The 12,473-nt window shown below is 45.0% G+C and overlaps 1 protein-coding gene across 7 annotated transcripts in view; it reads left to right on the plus strand.

Moving 5' to 3' along the window:
* Positions 1 to 12,473, plus strand: part of LOC132209305 (utrophin-like) — a 123,160-nt gene that overhangs the window by 94,272 nt on the left and 16,415 nt on the right. The gene's annotated exons all lie outside the window — the stretch shown is intronic.

A 12,473-nucleotide genomic window follows, 5' to 3' on the forward strand; every position in this document is an offset into this window, starting at 1 on the left:
CCTTCCTCCCATCTCAAGCTGCACCTCCTTTTCCTACCTACTAACCTCATCCCACCTCCTTGACCTGTCTGTCTTCCCTGGACTGACCTATCCCCTCCCTACCTCCCCACCTGTACACTCCTGTCTACCTATCTTCTTTTTTATCCATCTTCGGTCCGCCTCCCCCTCTCTCCTTATTTATTCCAGTTCCCTCTCCCCATGCCCCTCTCTGATGAAGGGTCTAGGCCCGAAACGTCAGCTTTTGTGCTCCTGAGATGCTGCTTGGCCTGCTGTGTTCATCCAGCTCCACACTTTGTTATCTTGCACTATTGATATGGACTGGTTTGTCACTAGAATTTATTACCCAGGCAAAGTGTGTCACGACTTCAGTTGATCTGAGCTCTTCACAGCAGGTGGAGCCTCAAGTTAATGCCTCTTCTGAATGCTGGCATCTCCGACAATCCAAATTCCTCAGTACTTCATTGAAGTATTACCCTAAAAATTATGCTTAAATATAAATTACAGCTTGAAGCCATAACCTTCTAATTTATTGTTGAGAGCTCTACTAGTTTATAACAGAACTAGAACAGACCTGGAATGGATACGGGATGGTTTTCTTGAGCAATATGTTGAGGAACCAACTGGAAAGCAGTGCATCTAAGACTGGGTGCTGTGTAATGAGAAAGGGAATCATTGCCAATCTAGCTGTGCAAGATTTCTTCGAGATGAGTGGCCGCAACATGATAGAATTTTTTCAATCAAGATGGAGAGTGTGAGAGTTGATTTGGAGACCAGGGTGCTGCATCTTAATAATGAAAGCTGAAGATATGAGGCATGAAATTAGCCTTGATAGATCACAAAGAGTTGCTTAAAGGGATGACAGTGGATAGGCAATGGCAAACATTTAAGGAGCACGTGGGCGGACTGCAACAACTGTTTATAGGCCCGAAACGTCAGCTTTTGTGCTCCTGAGATGCTGCTTGGCCTGCTGTGTTCATCCAGCCTCACATTTTATTATCTTGGAATCTCCAGCATCTGCAGTTCCCATTATCTCTGTTTATTCCTGTCTGGCATGAAAGCAAAATGGGTAAGAGGACCAATCCATGACTTAACAAAGGCAATTAGCGATAGTATCTGATCCATGGAAACAACATTTGAGGATTGGCAGCATAGTAGAATTTAGCAAAGAAGGACCAAGGGATTGATTAAGAAGGGGTAAATGCAGTAAAGTAAGCATACAGGGAACATAAAGACTGACACAGCGTTTCTATAGATACGTGAAGAGAAAGAGACTGGTAAAGACAAATGTTAGGAAGGGGGTTGACCAGTCAAGGGAAGACAGACAGGTCAAGGAGGCAGGGCTGACGCTGGTAGGTAGGAGGTGGGGTGGGGTTAGGGTGTAACCCTAACGCGAACTCTCACCCTAATCTCCACCCCACCTCCTACCTACCAGCATCATCCCCTCCTCCTTGACCTGTCTGTCTTCCCTTGACTGATGAACCTCCATCATAACTCCCCAACAACACTCACCTTTACTGGCTCCAGCGCCGCCTCTTTGATCTGTCTCCACCTATCTTCTCCTCTATCCATCTTCTATCCACCTCCCCTTCTCTCTTTATTTATTTCAGAATCCCGTTCCCCTCCCCCATTTCTGAAAAAGGGCCCAAACCCGAAACGTCATCTTTCCTGCTCCTCTGATACCGCTTGGCCAGCTGTGTTCATCCGGCTTCACACCTTGTTATCTCAGATTCTCGAGCATTGGCAGTTCCTCCCATCTCTGAAATGGTCTGTTGGCCTTCGTTCCGAGAGGTTTCGAGTACAGAAGCCGGAATGTGGTGTTGCAGTTACGCAGCACCTTGGTGAAGCCGCACCTAAAATAGTGTGTGCAGTTTTGTGCTCCTTTTCTGCGGAAGGATGCTGTTGCTCTCATAGTTTATCAGTGCAGCGCATGTTTATCAGCCTGTTTCCCGGAATGGCAGGTCCGATGTATGATCAGAGATTGACTCGGTTAGGATTGTTCTCGCTGGAATTCAAATGAATGAGGTGACTTATAAAATTCGAACAGGACTGGACAGGATAGATGCAGTTCCCAGTGGTGGGTGTGTCCAGAACCAGGGCTCACAGTATGAGGATTCAGGATAGACGATTTCGGAGGTATTTCTTCACCCAAAGAATGGTGAGTCCGTGGAAATCATTACCAAAGCAAGCAGTTCATGTCAGAACATTGAACGTATTCAAGATATGGCTAGATACAACACTTGGGGTGAATGGGATCAAGTGTTATGGAGAGAAAGCAGGATTAGGCTGTTGAGTTGGATGATCAGTCATGATCATGAAGAATGGTGGAGCAGGCTCAAAGAGCCATTTGGCCTCCTCCCTCCTCCTAGCTTCCATGTTTACAATAGTCACTCTCTGAAATGCAAAGCTTGAGCAATTGTGCAACTTTGAACTGGGTGCTGGTAGTTTGGTCAGTAACGAAGTTAGGTAAGGCTCGGCAGGACAGTGCTCATTGTTGTTTCTAACATTTTCACCGTGCAGGACTTAGTCCTTGCTCTGCTTCAAGCGAAGAAGTGAGCTAATTGGAGATATCTACAACTTGTTAAGGTTCCAAAGGTTTAAAGTGATGTGGGGATGTGTGGTATTGTTCATAAAGTACATCATGAAGATAAATAAGATAAAAGATAAAAGAATGACGAGAGTAAGATGAGGGCCAATCAAGGACAGTAGTGGGAAGTTGTGTGTGGAGTCAGAGGAGATAGGGGAAGCACTAATTGAATATTTTTTGACAGTATTCACTCTGGAAAACAACAATGTTGTCGAGGAGAATACTGAGATACAGGCTACTCGACTAGCGTTTTGTACAGTCACGGGATTTATAGGGATTGACTTCCGGAGCCATGATGTCATGCTCCAACTGTACAAAATGCTAGTGCAGCCTCATTTGGAATATTGCGTGCAGTTCTGGTCGCCCCATGACAGGAAGGATGTTGAAGCATTGGAAAAGGTGCAGAGGAGATTTACCAGGATGCAGCCTGGTCTGGAGCACAGGCCCTATGAAGAAAGGCTGAGAGACTTGGGTCTGTTCTCATTGGAGAAAAGGAGGCTAAGGGGGGATTTAATAGAGACATATAAGATGATCAGAAAATTAGATATTGTGGACAGTGAGAGTCTTTTTCAGAGGATGATGATTTCAGCTTGTACAAGGGGGCATAGCTACAAATTGAGGGGTGATAGATTTAAGACAGATGTCAGAGGCAGGTTCTTTACTCAGAGAGTGCTATGGGCGTGGAATGCCCCGCATGCCAAAGTAGTTAACTCAGCCACATTAGGGGCATTTCAACAGTCCTTGGATAAGCATATGGATAATGATGGGATTGTGTCAGGGGAGGGGCTTAGATTAGTTCACAGGTCGGCGCAACGTCAAGGGCCGAAGGGCCTGTTCTGTGCCGTATTGTTCTATGTTCTATGTTCTATAATGGATATCACAAGTAGATGACTGATGTGTATACTGTGCATTGTCAAATGGTTCAAATTTTAGAACTGAAAAGTGCCTGGTCTACCTCAAATTGCCATGGAAAACCAAAGCTTCTCAAAAGTTTGAGCTTAAGCAAGTAATTCATGCTGCTGCTGTATAGTGGTTATGTGAATGGTATTTTCCCCTAGCAGTATGCTGTTGTCAGTCCAAAAATAATCCTCATTGCATTGACCAACATTGTCTATGAAATTTGCAGCCAGTATTATGCCAGACATATAGGTCATATATGATAATGATTGGCCGACTGAAAACTGCTTGTTTGTAATGAGCAGAGCACACCGCACCGGCACGTGTGAGATGCTTTCTCTTTTCCACAACCAAGGACCCCAACATGGTTCGCAGAACTTTCACTTTGATCCATTTCACAAAATTCGGCCCTCATCCATTCCACCTATCCCAGAATCATAAATTCTCCTTATTCTCAGCTTGTCCCTCCATCAACCTCTGCGTTCAGCAGATTATCTTCCAGCATCTTCACCAGTATCCCCTTTCAGCATTCCAAAGTGACCATTCCCTCTGTAGTCCACTCCTCAGTCACCAAGCAAGGTCCCAAATACACTTGTAAAGTGAAACAGCGATTTACCCGTACTTCATCTGTTCAAACATACAGGTATATTCAATTTTTCCAGTGTTTTCTCTGCAAAGGGGAAATGATACATTGATTAGGTGATTATCCTGCGGTACACCCTCATTCAGTCCACAAGAGTGGACTTGTCAACCACACGACATGTTTTTCTTCTCGTATAAATTATTCCAATTGTTTGAAATATCATGTTCTTGCGTTTGTTCCATTGGGTGTAAGACAAAACTGCTTTGGTAATAAAAGTCTCTCTGAAATGAAAGACACAAATGTAAGGTATTTCCGGCTGGTAGACAGGAGGTCGGAAAACTCCCAAAAATTCTCAAGGGAATGCTTGTGATGAGGTGGAGGGTAGAAGAAATTATGTTACGAAACATTATTTTTTGCAAAAGCTTGGTAACACAATGGTAATTTTTTAAAAAAAAATCAAAGGTTGTGTCCAGAAGAGGTGTGAATAGCTACATAGGCATCTGAATGCAAAAAGGGATACAGGAGCAAGATGGAAGCGTAGGTTCTGATCTAAATTGGTTGAACTTAATATTGGACCAGAAGGCTAGAAAGTGACAAGACAGATGATGAAGTCTTGTTCCTCAAACTTGTATTAAGGTTGTTGACTAATTGATTGATTTATTGTCACGTGTACCAAAGTAGAGTGAAAATCTTTATTTATGAGTGGTACAGGCAGATCATAGTAAGCGAAGGATATACAGATGAAAATGACAGAGGCATGCAGGTTACATTGAACAGAGCATGCGCTCAGTGAGATCAATGTTAGCAAGATCAGCGTTATTTCAGGCTAGAGAGTCTATTTATCAGTCTGATAACAACTGGGAAGAAGCTGTTCCTAAAACTGTTGGTGTGCATGTGTTCAGGCTTCTGTACCTGGTGCCTGATGGAAGAGGATGTAGGAGATCATTACGTAGGTGCGATGGGTCTTTGGTGATGCTGGCTACCTTTCCGCAGCAGTGAGCCATATAAATGGAGTCCTTGGATGAGAGGTTGGCTTCCGTGATGATCTGGGCTGTGCACACCCGCTTCTGTAGTTTCTCACAGTCCTGGGCAGAATAGTTGCCATACCAGGCCATTATACACTTGGACAATGTGCTTTTAATGGTGCATCTGTAGAAATTGGTCAGGCCAAATTTCCTGAGCCGCCCGAGGAAGGAGAGGCATTGTTGTGCCGCCTTGACCAACGTATTTTCGTGGAAAGTCCAGGACGCGTTGTTGATTATCGTCATACCGGGGAACTTGACACGCTCCACCCTCTCAACCTCAGTTCCATTGATATACATCAGGGCGTGTTCTCCTCCTGTCTTTTGAAATCAGTGATCAGTTCTTTAGTTTTGCCGACATCGAGAGAGAGGTTGTTCTCTGCACCACGTCACCAAACCCTTTGCCTCCCTTCTGTATTTTGATTCATTGTTAGATATCCATCCCACTGCAGTGGTGTCGTCAGTTAACTTGCAGATGGCGTTAATTTGGAATTTGGCAACACAGTCATGGGTGCACAAGGAGTGCAGTAGGGGGCTGAGGAAACATCCTTAGAGGGCACTCGTGTTATTGTGGAGGAGGGGCAGTTACCTATCTTCACTGTGGTTTTGGGTCAGAAAGTTAAGGATCCAGTAGCAGAGGGCAGAGCAGAAACCTAGGTCATAGAGTTTTGAGATCAGTCTGGAGGGGATAATAGTGTTGAATGTGGAGCTGCAGTCAATGAGCAGGATTCCTACATAGCTCATTGTGCACATTGCTGCCAACGACATCGGTAGAAAGAGGGTTCACTGAATCCCTACAGTGTAGAAACATTCAGCCCAACAGGTCCACACCTACCCCTGCAAGGCTAACAAACCTGGTAGCTATGGACAATTTAGTGTGGTCAATCCACCTAATTTGCACATCTTTGGACTGTGGTAGGAAACTGGAGCACCTAGCGAAAACCCTCACAGACATGGGGAGAATGTGTAAACGAAGAGTCACCCAAGGGTGGAATTGAGCCCAGGTCCCTGGTACTGTGAGGCAGTAGTGCCAACCACTGCACCACCTTGTTGCCCTTGAGACTTTCTCCAAGGCTACCCTTGTGTCTTAAGGGACTCTTTTCCCCCCATTCTCACTAACACATTTATTATGTCGTACAATCCCGTAGCAGCAATATCTTTTAGAGTGTGGGAAGAAATGGGAGTAACTGGAGGAAACTCAAACAGTCATGGGGAGAATGCACAAACTCCACACAGACAGTTGTCCACAACTGGAATCGATCCTGGGGCCCTGTCACTGTAAGGCAGTGGTGCTAACCACTCAGCCACTGTGCTGTGGCATTTAGGTCCTGCAAAATGAGTACAAGAACTAGAATGATGAATATTCAACCTTTCGCACAAAAAGTTGGTCAGAGCTAGGACTCATACTAATCACTGTAACACTGTTTCTGAGACAACAAGGTGGAGAGCTGGATGGACACAGCAGGACAAGCAGCATCAGAGGAGTAGGAAAGCTGATGTTTCTGAAGAAGGGTCTAGGCCCGAAACGTCAGCTTTCCTACTCCTCTGATGCTGCTTGGCCTGCTGTGTTCATCCAGTTGTACACCTCGTTAACTCCGATTCTCCAGCATGTGCAGTTCCTGCTATCTCTCCAGAACACTTTTTGTTTTGTTCACAGCAATGACAGAACACAGTTTGAGAGAAAATAATGCAGCCATATACACAACATTGATGAAAGATACTTTCTCATTTCCAAATGTTAAGGAAAGCGTTGTATGAAAATTATATTCTGTCACAGAATTTGGACACACTCTGGTTTCTTCCTGTGTTGCCTAAAACGTATGCCATGTTTTTCGACCTTTGATTTCTCAGCATTTCTTCTTCTTTTGTAATGTAGTGCTGGAGGGAAACCATAATCCCAGATTGTAAGTGCTTTGAGCTTCAACATTGTCTGAGAACCCCCTCACTGTCTCTGAATACCCAAACTGATCAATAATAATCATCCTAATTGTCTGTCTTGACCTTACTGCAGCATTGCTTATTGTGTCACTGGCGGGTGACAGATCACATTGACATTTCACATCATGAAAGTAGCTGCATGAATATTTGTATTCTTGGTTCTACATTAGTGAGTTTTTGTTGCAACGTTTTGGTCTGGAAGTAAGAGGCATCTCAAAGAATGTGCTATCTGTGCTTTTGTGGAATCTGCTTTTGTACTTTGACTTTGGGTTAAGCAATGTAACATGTCCTTGCTGATTTTCCATATTTAATTCAATTAGAATTTCATTGACTCTAGGTTTTACTCTTGAAATATGATGAATGAGCAGAAGGCTATTCAGTCCATTGAGTCTGCCACTCAATGAGATCATAAAATACTGATATTCCTCGATACCACTTTCCTGCCGTTTCCCTATAGCGTTTCATTCCCATACTGTTAAAAATACTCCAGTCTGAGCATCTTAACTTTTGTACATCCCTCTGCAGGCAGTCTGGCAGTCTCATCACTTGTCTTCCATACCTATTTTTGTGTTTTCTGTAAGCTCGGTAATAGTACATTCACTTTCATCACTATGTCATTAATATTTATTCGCAACAAGAATGGCCGTGGCATTGATCCGTATGGCAGTTCACTTTTTACAGCTTGCCAACCTGGAAATGACTCCCCCTGTACCAAATGTCTGTTCTCTATTATTTGGTCAATCCCCTATCCATGTTAATATATTTCCCCAAAACTATGTGGTCTTATTAAAAGTCTTATCTGCTTGAAGTGTGATTATTTTTACAAATACCTTTTTGAATGTCACACCCTTTTATTTGTACTACTTGTAATCTCCTCATGGAATTCTTATAAATCTGTCATGCACAATTTCCTGTTTATCAAGCCGTAGTGACTGTGATTGTATTACGTATTTTAAGTGCTCTGCAATTACATCTTTTCTGATAGGCTCTTGCATTTTCCAATAACAGACATTAAGCTAACTGGCCAGTAGTTATCTTTTTTGTCTCCTTTCCTTTCTAAAATAAAGGTACTAGTCATAGCATCCCTGCAGCATGAGAGCAGGCCACTTGGCCCATTGTGTCCAAACTGACTCTCGGAAGAGCATGGCACCCAGATTCAACCAGCTGCCCAGCCCCTGCAACCTTGCATTTCCCATGGCTAATCCACCTAATCTGTGCATGTTTGGATTGTGGGAAGAGACCGGAGCAGCTCGAAGAAACCCACACAGACACGGGGATAAGGTGCAGATTCCTCACAGAAAATCACCTGTGGATGGGATTGAATCCAGGTCCCTGCCACTGTGAAACAGCATGCTACTCACTGAGCCACCATACTGCCCTGTGGGGCACTGGGACTTTTTGAAAAGCCAAGGATACTGGAGAGATTGTGATCAGTGCATCAACTATCACTATAGCTATTACTTTTAATATCCTAGGATGCAGCACTTCGGGCCCAGGGGACCTAATGGTCTTTAACCCAGTTAGTTTCCCTCATATCTTTTCTTTAGGGATAGTTGCTGTTTTATATCCTGTCCTATCATTTGCCCTTTGATTATGCAGGAATTTTGGAACACTGTCAGTGTCTTTTACTGTGACTGTATTCATTTGTGGGACATGTGTGTCACTGCCTGGCCAGTATTTCTTGCCCATCCTGAGTTGCCTCTTGAGAAGGTGATGGTGAGCTGCCTTCTTGAACCACTGCATTCTTCCTGCTGTGGGTTGACCCACAGCGCTATTAGGGAGGGAATTCCGGGATTTTGAGGGGAAGGAATGGCAATGTATTTCCAAGTCAAGATGGTGAGGGACTTGGAGGCGGTGGTGTTCCCATATGTCTGCTGCCCTTGTCCTTCTGGATGGAAGTGGTCTTGGGTTTAGAAGGTGCTGTCTGAGGAGCATTGGTGAATTTTTGCAGTGCATCTTGTAGTTCGTACCCACCGCTGCTACTGAGCATTGCAGATGGAGGGAGTGGATACTTGTAGATGTTGTACTGGCTGCTTTGTCCTGGATGGTGTCAAGCTTCTTGAGTGTTGATGGAGCTGCACTCATCCAGGCAAGTGGGGAGTGTTCCATCGCACTCCTGACTTGTGCCTTTTAGATGGCGGACAGGCTTTGAGGAGTCAGGGGGTGAGTTATTTGATGTGATATTCCCAGCATCTGGCCTCCTCATGTGGCCACTATCTTAATGTGATGACCAGTTGAGTTTCTGGTCAATGGTAACGCCCAGCTGACAGTGAGGGATTCATTGATGGTAACACTCTTGAATGTCAAGAGATGGTCAGAGCCTGGCATTTGTGTGGCGCAAATGTCACTTGGCACTTGTCAGCCCAAGCCTGGATATTGTCCGGATCTTGTTGCACGTGAACTTGGACTGCTTCAGTGTCTGAGAAGTCAAATGGTGCTGAACATTGTGCAAACATCAGCGAACATCCCCACTTCTGACCTTATGATGGCGGGACGGTCATTGATGAAGTAGCCGAAGATGGTTGGGCCGAGGACACTACCCTGAGGAACTCCTGCAGAGATCTTCTGGAGCTGAAATGATTGACTGCCAGCAACCACAACCACCTTCCCATGTGTCAGGTATAACTCCAACCACCGGTGAGTTTGCCTGTGAAACTCATTGATTCCCATTTTGCTGGGGCACCTTGATGCCACACTCGGTCAGATGCAGCCTTGATGTGAAGGGTTGTCGCTCTCACTTCAGCTCTGGAATTCAGCTCTTTTGTCCACGTTTGAACCAAGGCTGTGATGGGGTCAGGAGCTGAGTGGCCACGGCAGAACCCAAACTGGGCGTAACTGAGTAGGTTATTTCTGAGCAGGTGCTGCCTGATAGCACTGTTGATGACACCTTCCATCACTTTACTGATGATTGAGAGTAGACTAATGGAGCAGTAATTGGCTGGCCTGGTTTTGTCCTGCTTTTTCTGTACAGGGCATACTTGGGCAATTTTCTACATTGTCAGGTAGACACCAGTGTTGAAACAAACTAGAACAGCTTGGCTCGGGCAGCAGCAAGTTCTGGAGCACAAATCTTCAGTACTGTTGCTGGAATGTTGCCAGGACCCATAGCCTTTGCAGTATCCAGTGTCCCTAACCGTTTCTTGATATCACATGGAGTGAATTGAATTGACAGAAGACTGGTATCTGCAATAGTGGGGATCACTGGAGGAGGCCGAGTTTGATCACCCATTCAGCGCTTGTGGCTAAAGATTTCTGCAAATGCTTCAGCCTCATGTTTTGCACTGATGTGCTTGGTTCTTCCATCGTTGAGGATGGGGACATTTGTGGTGCCTCCTCCTCCTCCAGTGAGTTGTTTAATTGTCCATTGCCATTCATGACTGGATGTGGCAGGGCTGCAGAACTTAGATCAGATCCATGGTGAGATTGATTAGCTCTGCCTATCACTTGCTGCTTTCGCTATTTGGCATGCAAGTAGTCCTGTTTGGTGGCTTCACCAAGTTGATTCCTCATCATCAGGTAAGCCTGGTGCTGCTCCTGGCATGCCCTCCTGCACTCTCCATTAAACCAGGATTGATGGTAACGGTTGAGTGAGGGACATACTGAGCCGCGAAGGTTGTAGATTGTGCTAGAGTTCAATTCTGCTGCTGTTGATGGCCCACAGCACCTCATGGATGCCCAGCCTTGAGTTGCTAGATCTATGTGAAGTCTGTCCCATTTACTGCAGTGATAGTGCCACACACATGATGGAGGTTGTTCTCAATGTGATGGCGGGACGTTGTTCCACAAGGACTGTGCGATAGTCACTCTTACTGATACTGACATGGACAGATGCAACTGCAGCTGGCAGATTAGTAAGGATGAGGTCAAGTATGTTTTTCCCTCTTGTTGGCTCCCTCACCATGTGCCGCAAACCCAGTCTGGCAGCTGTGTCCTTTAGGATCTGACCAGCTCGATCAGTAGCACTGGTGCTGAGCTACTCTTAGCAGTGGATATTGAAATCCCCCACCCAGAATACATTTTGTGCCCTTGCCATCCTCAGTGCTTCCTCTAAGTGTTGTTCAACATTGCAGAGTACTGATTCAGCAGCTGAGGGAGGACGGTACGTGGTAATCGGCAAGAGCTTTCCTTGGCCATGTTTAACTTGAAGCCATGAGGCTTCATGGGGTCCAGAGTCAATGCTGAGGCCTCCTAGAGCAACACTGTCCTGACTGTACACCACTGTGCCACCACCTCTGCTGGGTCTGTCCTGCCGGTGAGAGAGGACATATCCAGGGATGGTGATGGTGGAGTCTGGGACATTGTGTGAAAGATATTATGACTGTGTCAGACTGTTGATTAACTAATCTGTGAGACAGTTCTCCCAATTTTGGCACTAACCCCCAGATGTTAGTGAGGAGGACTTTGCATGGTCGACAGGGCAGTTTCTGCCATTGTCTTTTCTGGTGCCTAGGTCAATGCTGTGTGATTTATCCAGTTTCATTTCTTTGAGTCTAAGTAGTGGTTGGTCCAACTGAGTGGCTTGCGAGGCCATTTTAGAGGGCAGTTGAGAGTCAAGCTCATTGCTGTGGTCTGGAGTCATATGTGGGCCAGACCAGGTGAGGTTGGCAGATTTCCTCCCTTGAAGGACATTAGTGACAATGGATTCATGGTGATCGGTAGATTCTTAAGTCCAGACTTCTTTTTAAAATTAAACTTCCACCATCGAACCCAGGTCCCCAGAACATTTTCTGGGTTTCTGGATTAATAGGTTAATGATAATACCAGTAGGCCTTGAGGACTCATGCAAAGAATTTATTTAACTCTTCAGCCATTTCCTGGTTCCCCAATATTATTTCTCCAACCTCATTCTCTTCGGGGCTTGTATTAACTTTGGCCTGTCCTCCTTTCTATATATTTAACAAAGTTCCAGTTGCCTGTCCTGATATTATTTGCAAGTCCATCCTCAAAGTTTACCTAATCCCCTTCTTTTTTTGGTTGTTTTCTGCCTTTTAAGAATTTCTCGATCCTCTGGCTTGTGATTAATCTTTGCAACATTATATCTATTCTTTCTTTCCATTTGATAAAAGGATCCCTTTGCCTTGTCATGTAGGATAATACGATACAATGTTTTGTTTGTCTTTTCTTGCAATACAGAGTTTTTATAGAACATTACAGCATAGTACAGGCCCTTCGGACCTTGATGTTGTGCTGACCTGTCATACCGATCTTAAGCCCATCTAACCTACACTATTCCATGTGCGTCCATATGCTTGTCCAATGACGACTTAAATGCTCCTAAAGTTGGCGAATCTACCACCGTTGCAGGCAAAGCGTTCCATTCCCTTACTACTCTCTGAGTGAAGAAACTACCTCTGACATCTGTCCTATATCTTTCACCCCTCAATTTAAAGCTGTGCCCCCTCGTGCTCGCTGTCACCATCCTAGGAAAAAGGCTCTCCCTATCCACCCT

This window comes from Stegostoma tigrinum, unplaced genomic scaffold (genome assembly GCF_030684315.1).
Source record: "Stegostoma tigrinum isolate sSteTig4 unplaced genomic scaffold, sSteTig4.hap1 scaffold_83, whole genome shotgun sequence".
In the NCBI taxonomy this organism is placed as follows: Eukaryota; Metazoa; Chordata; class Chondrichthyes; order Orectolobiformes; family Stegostomatidae; genus Stegostoma; species Stegostoma tigrinum.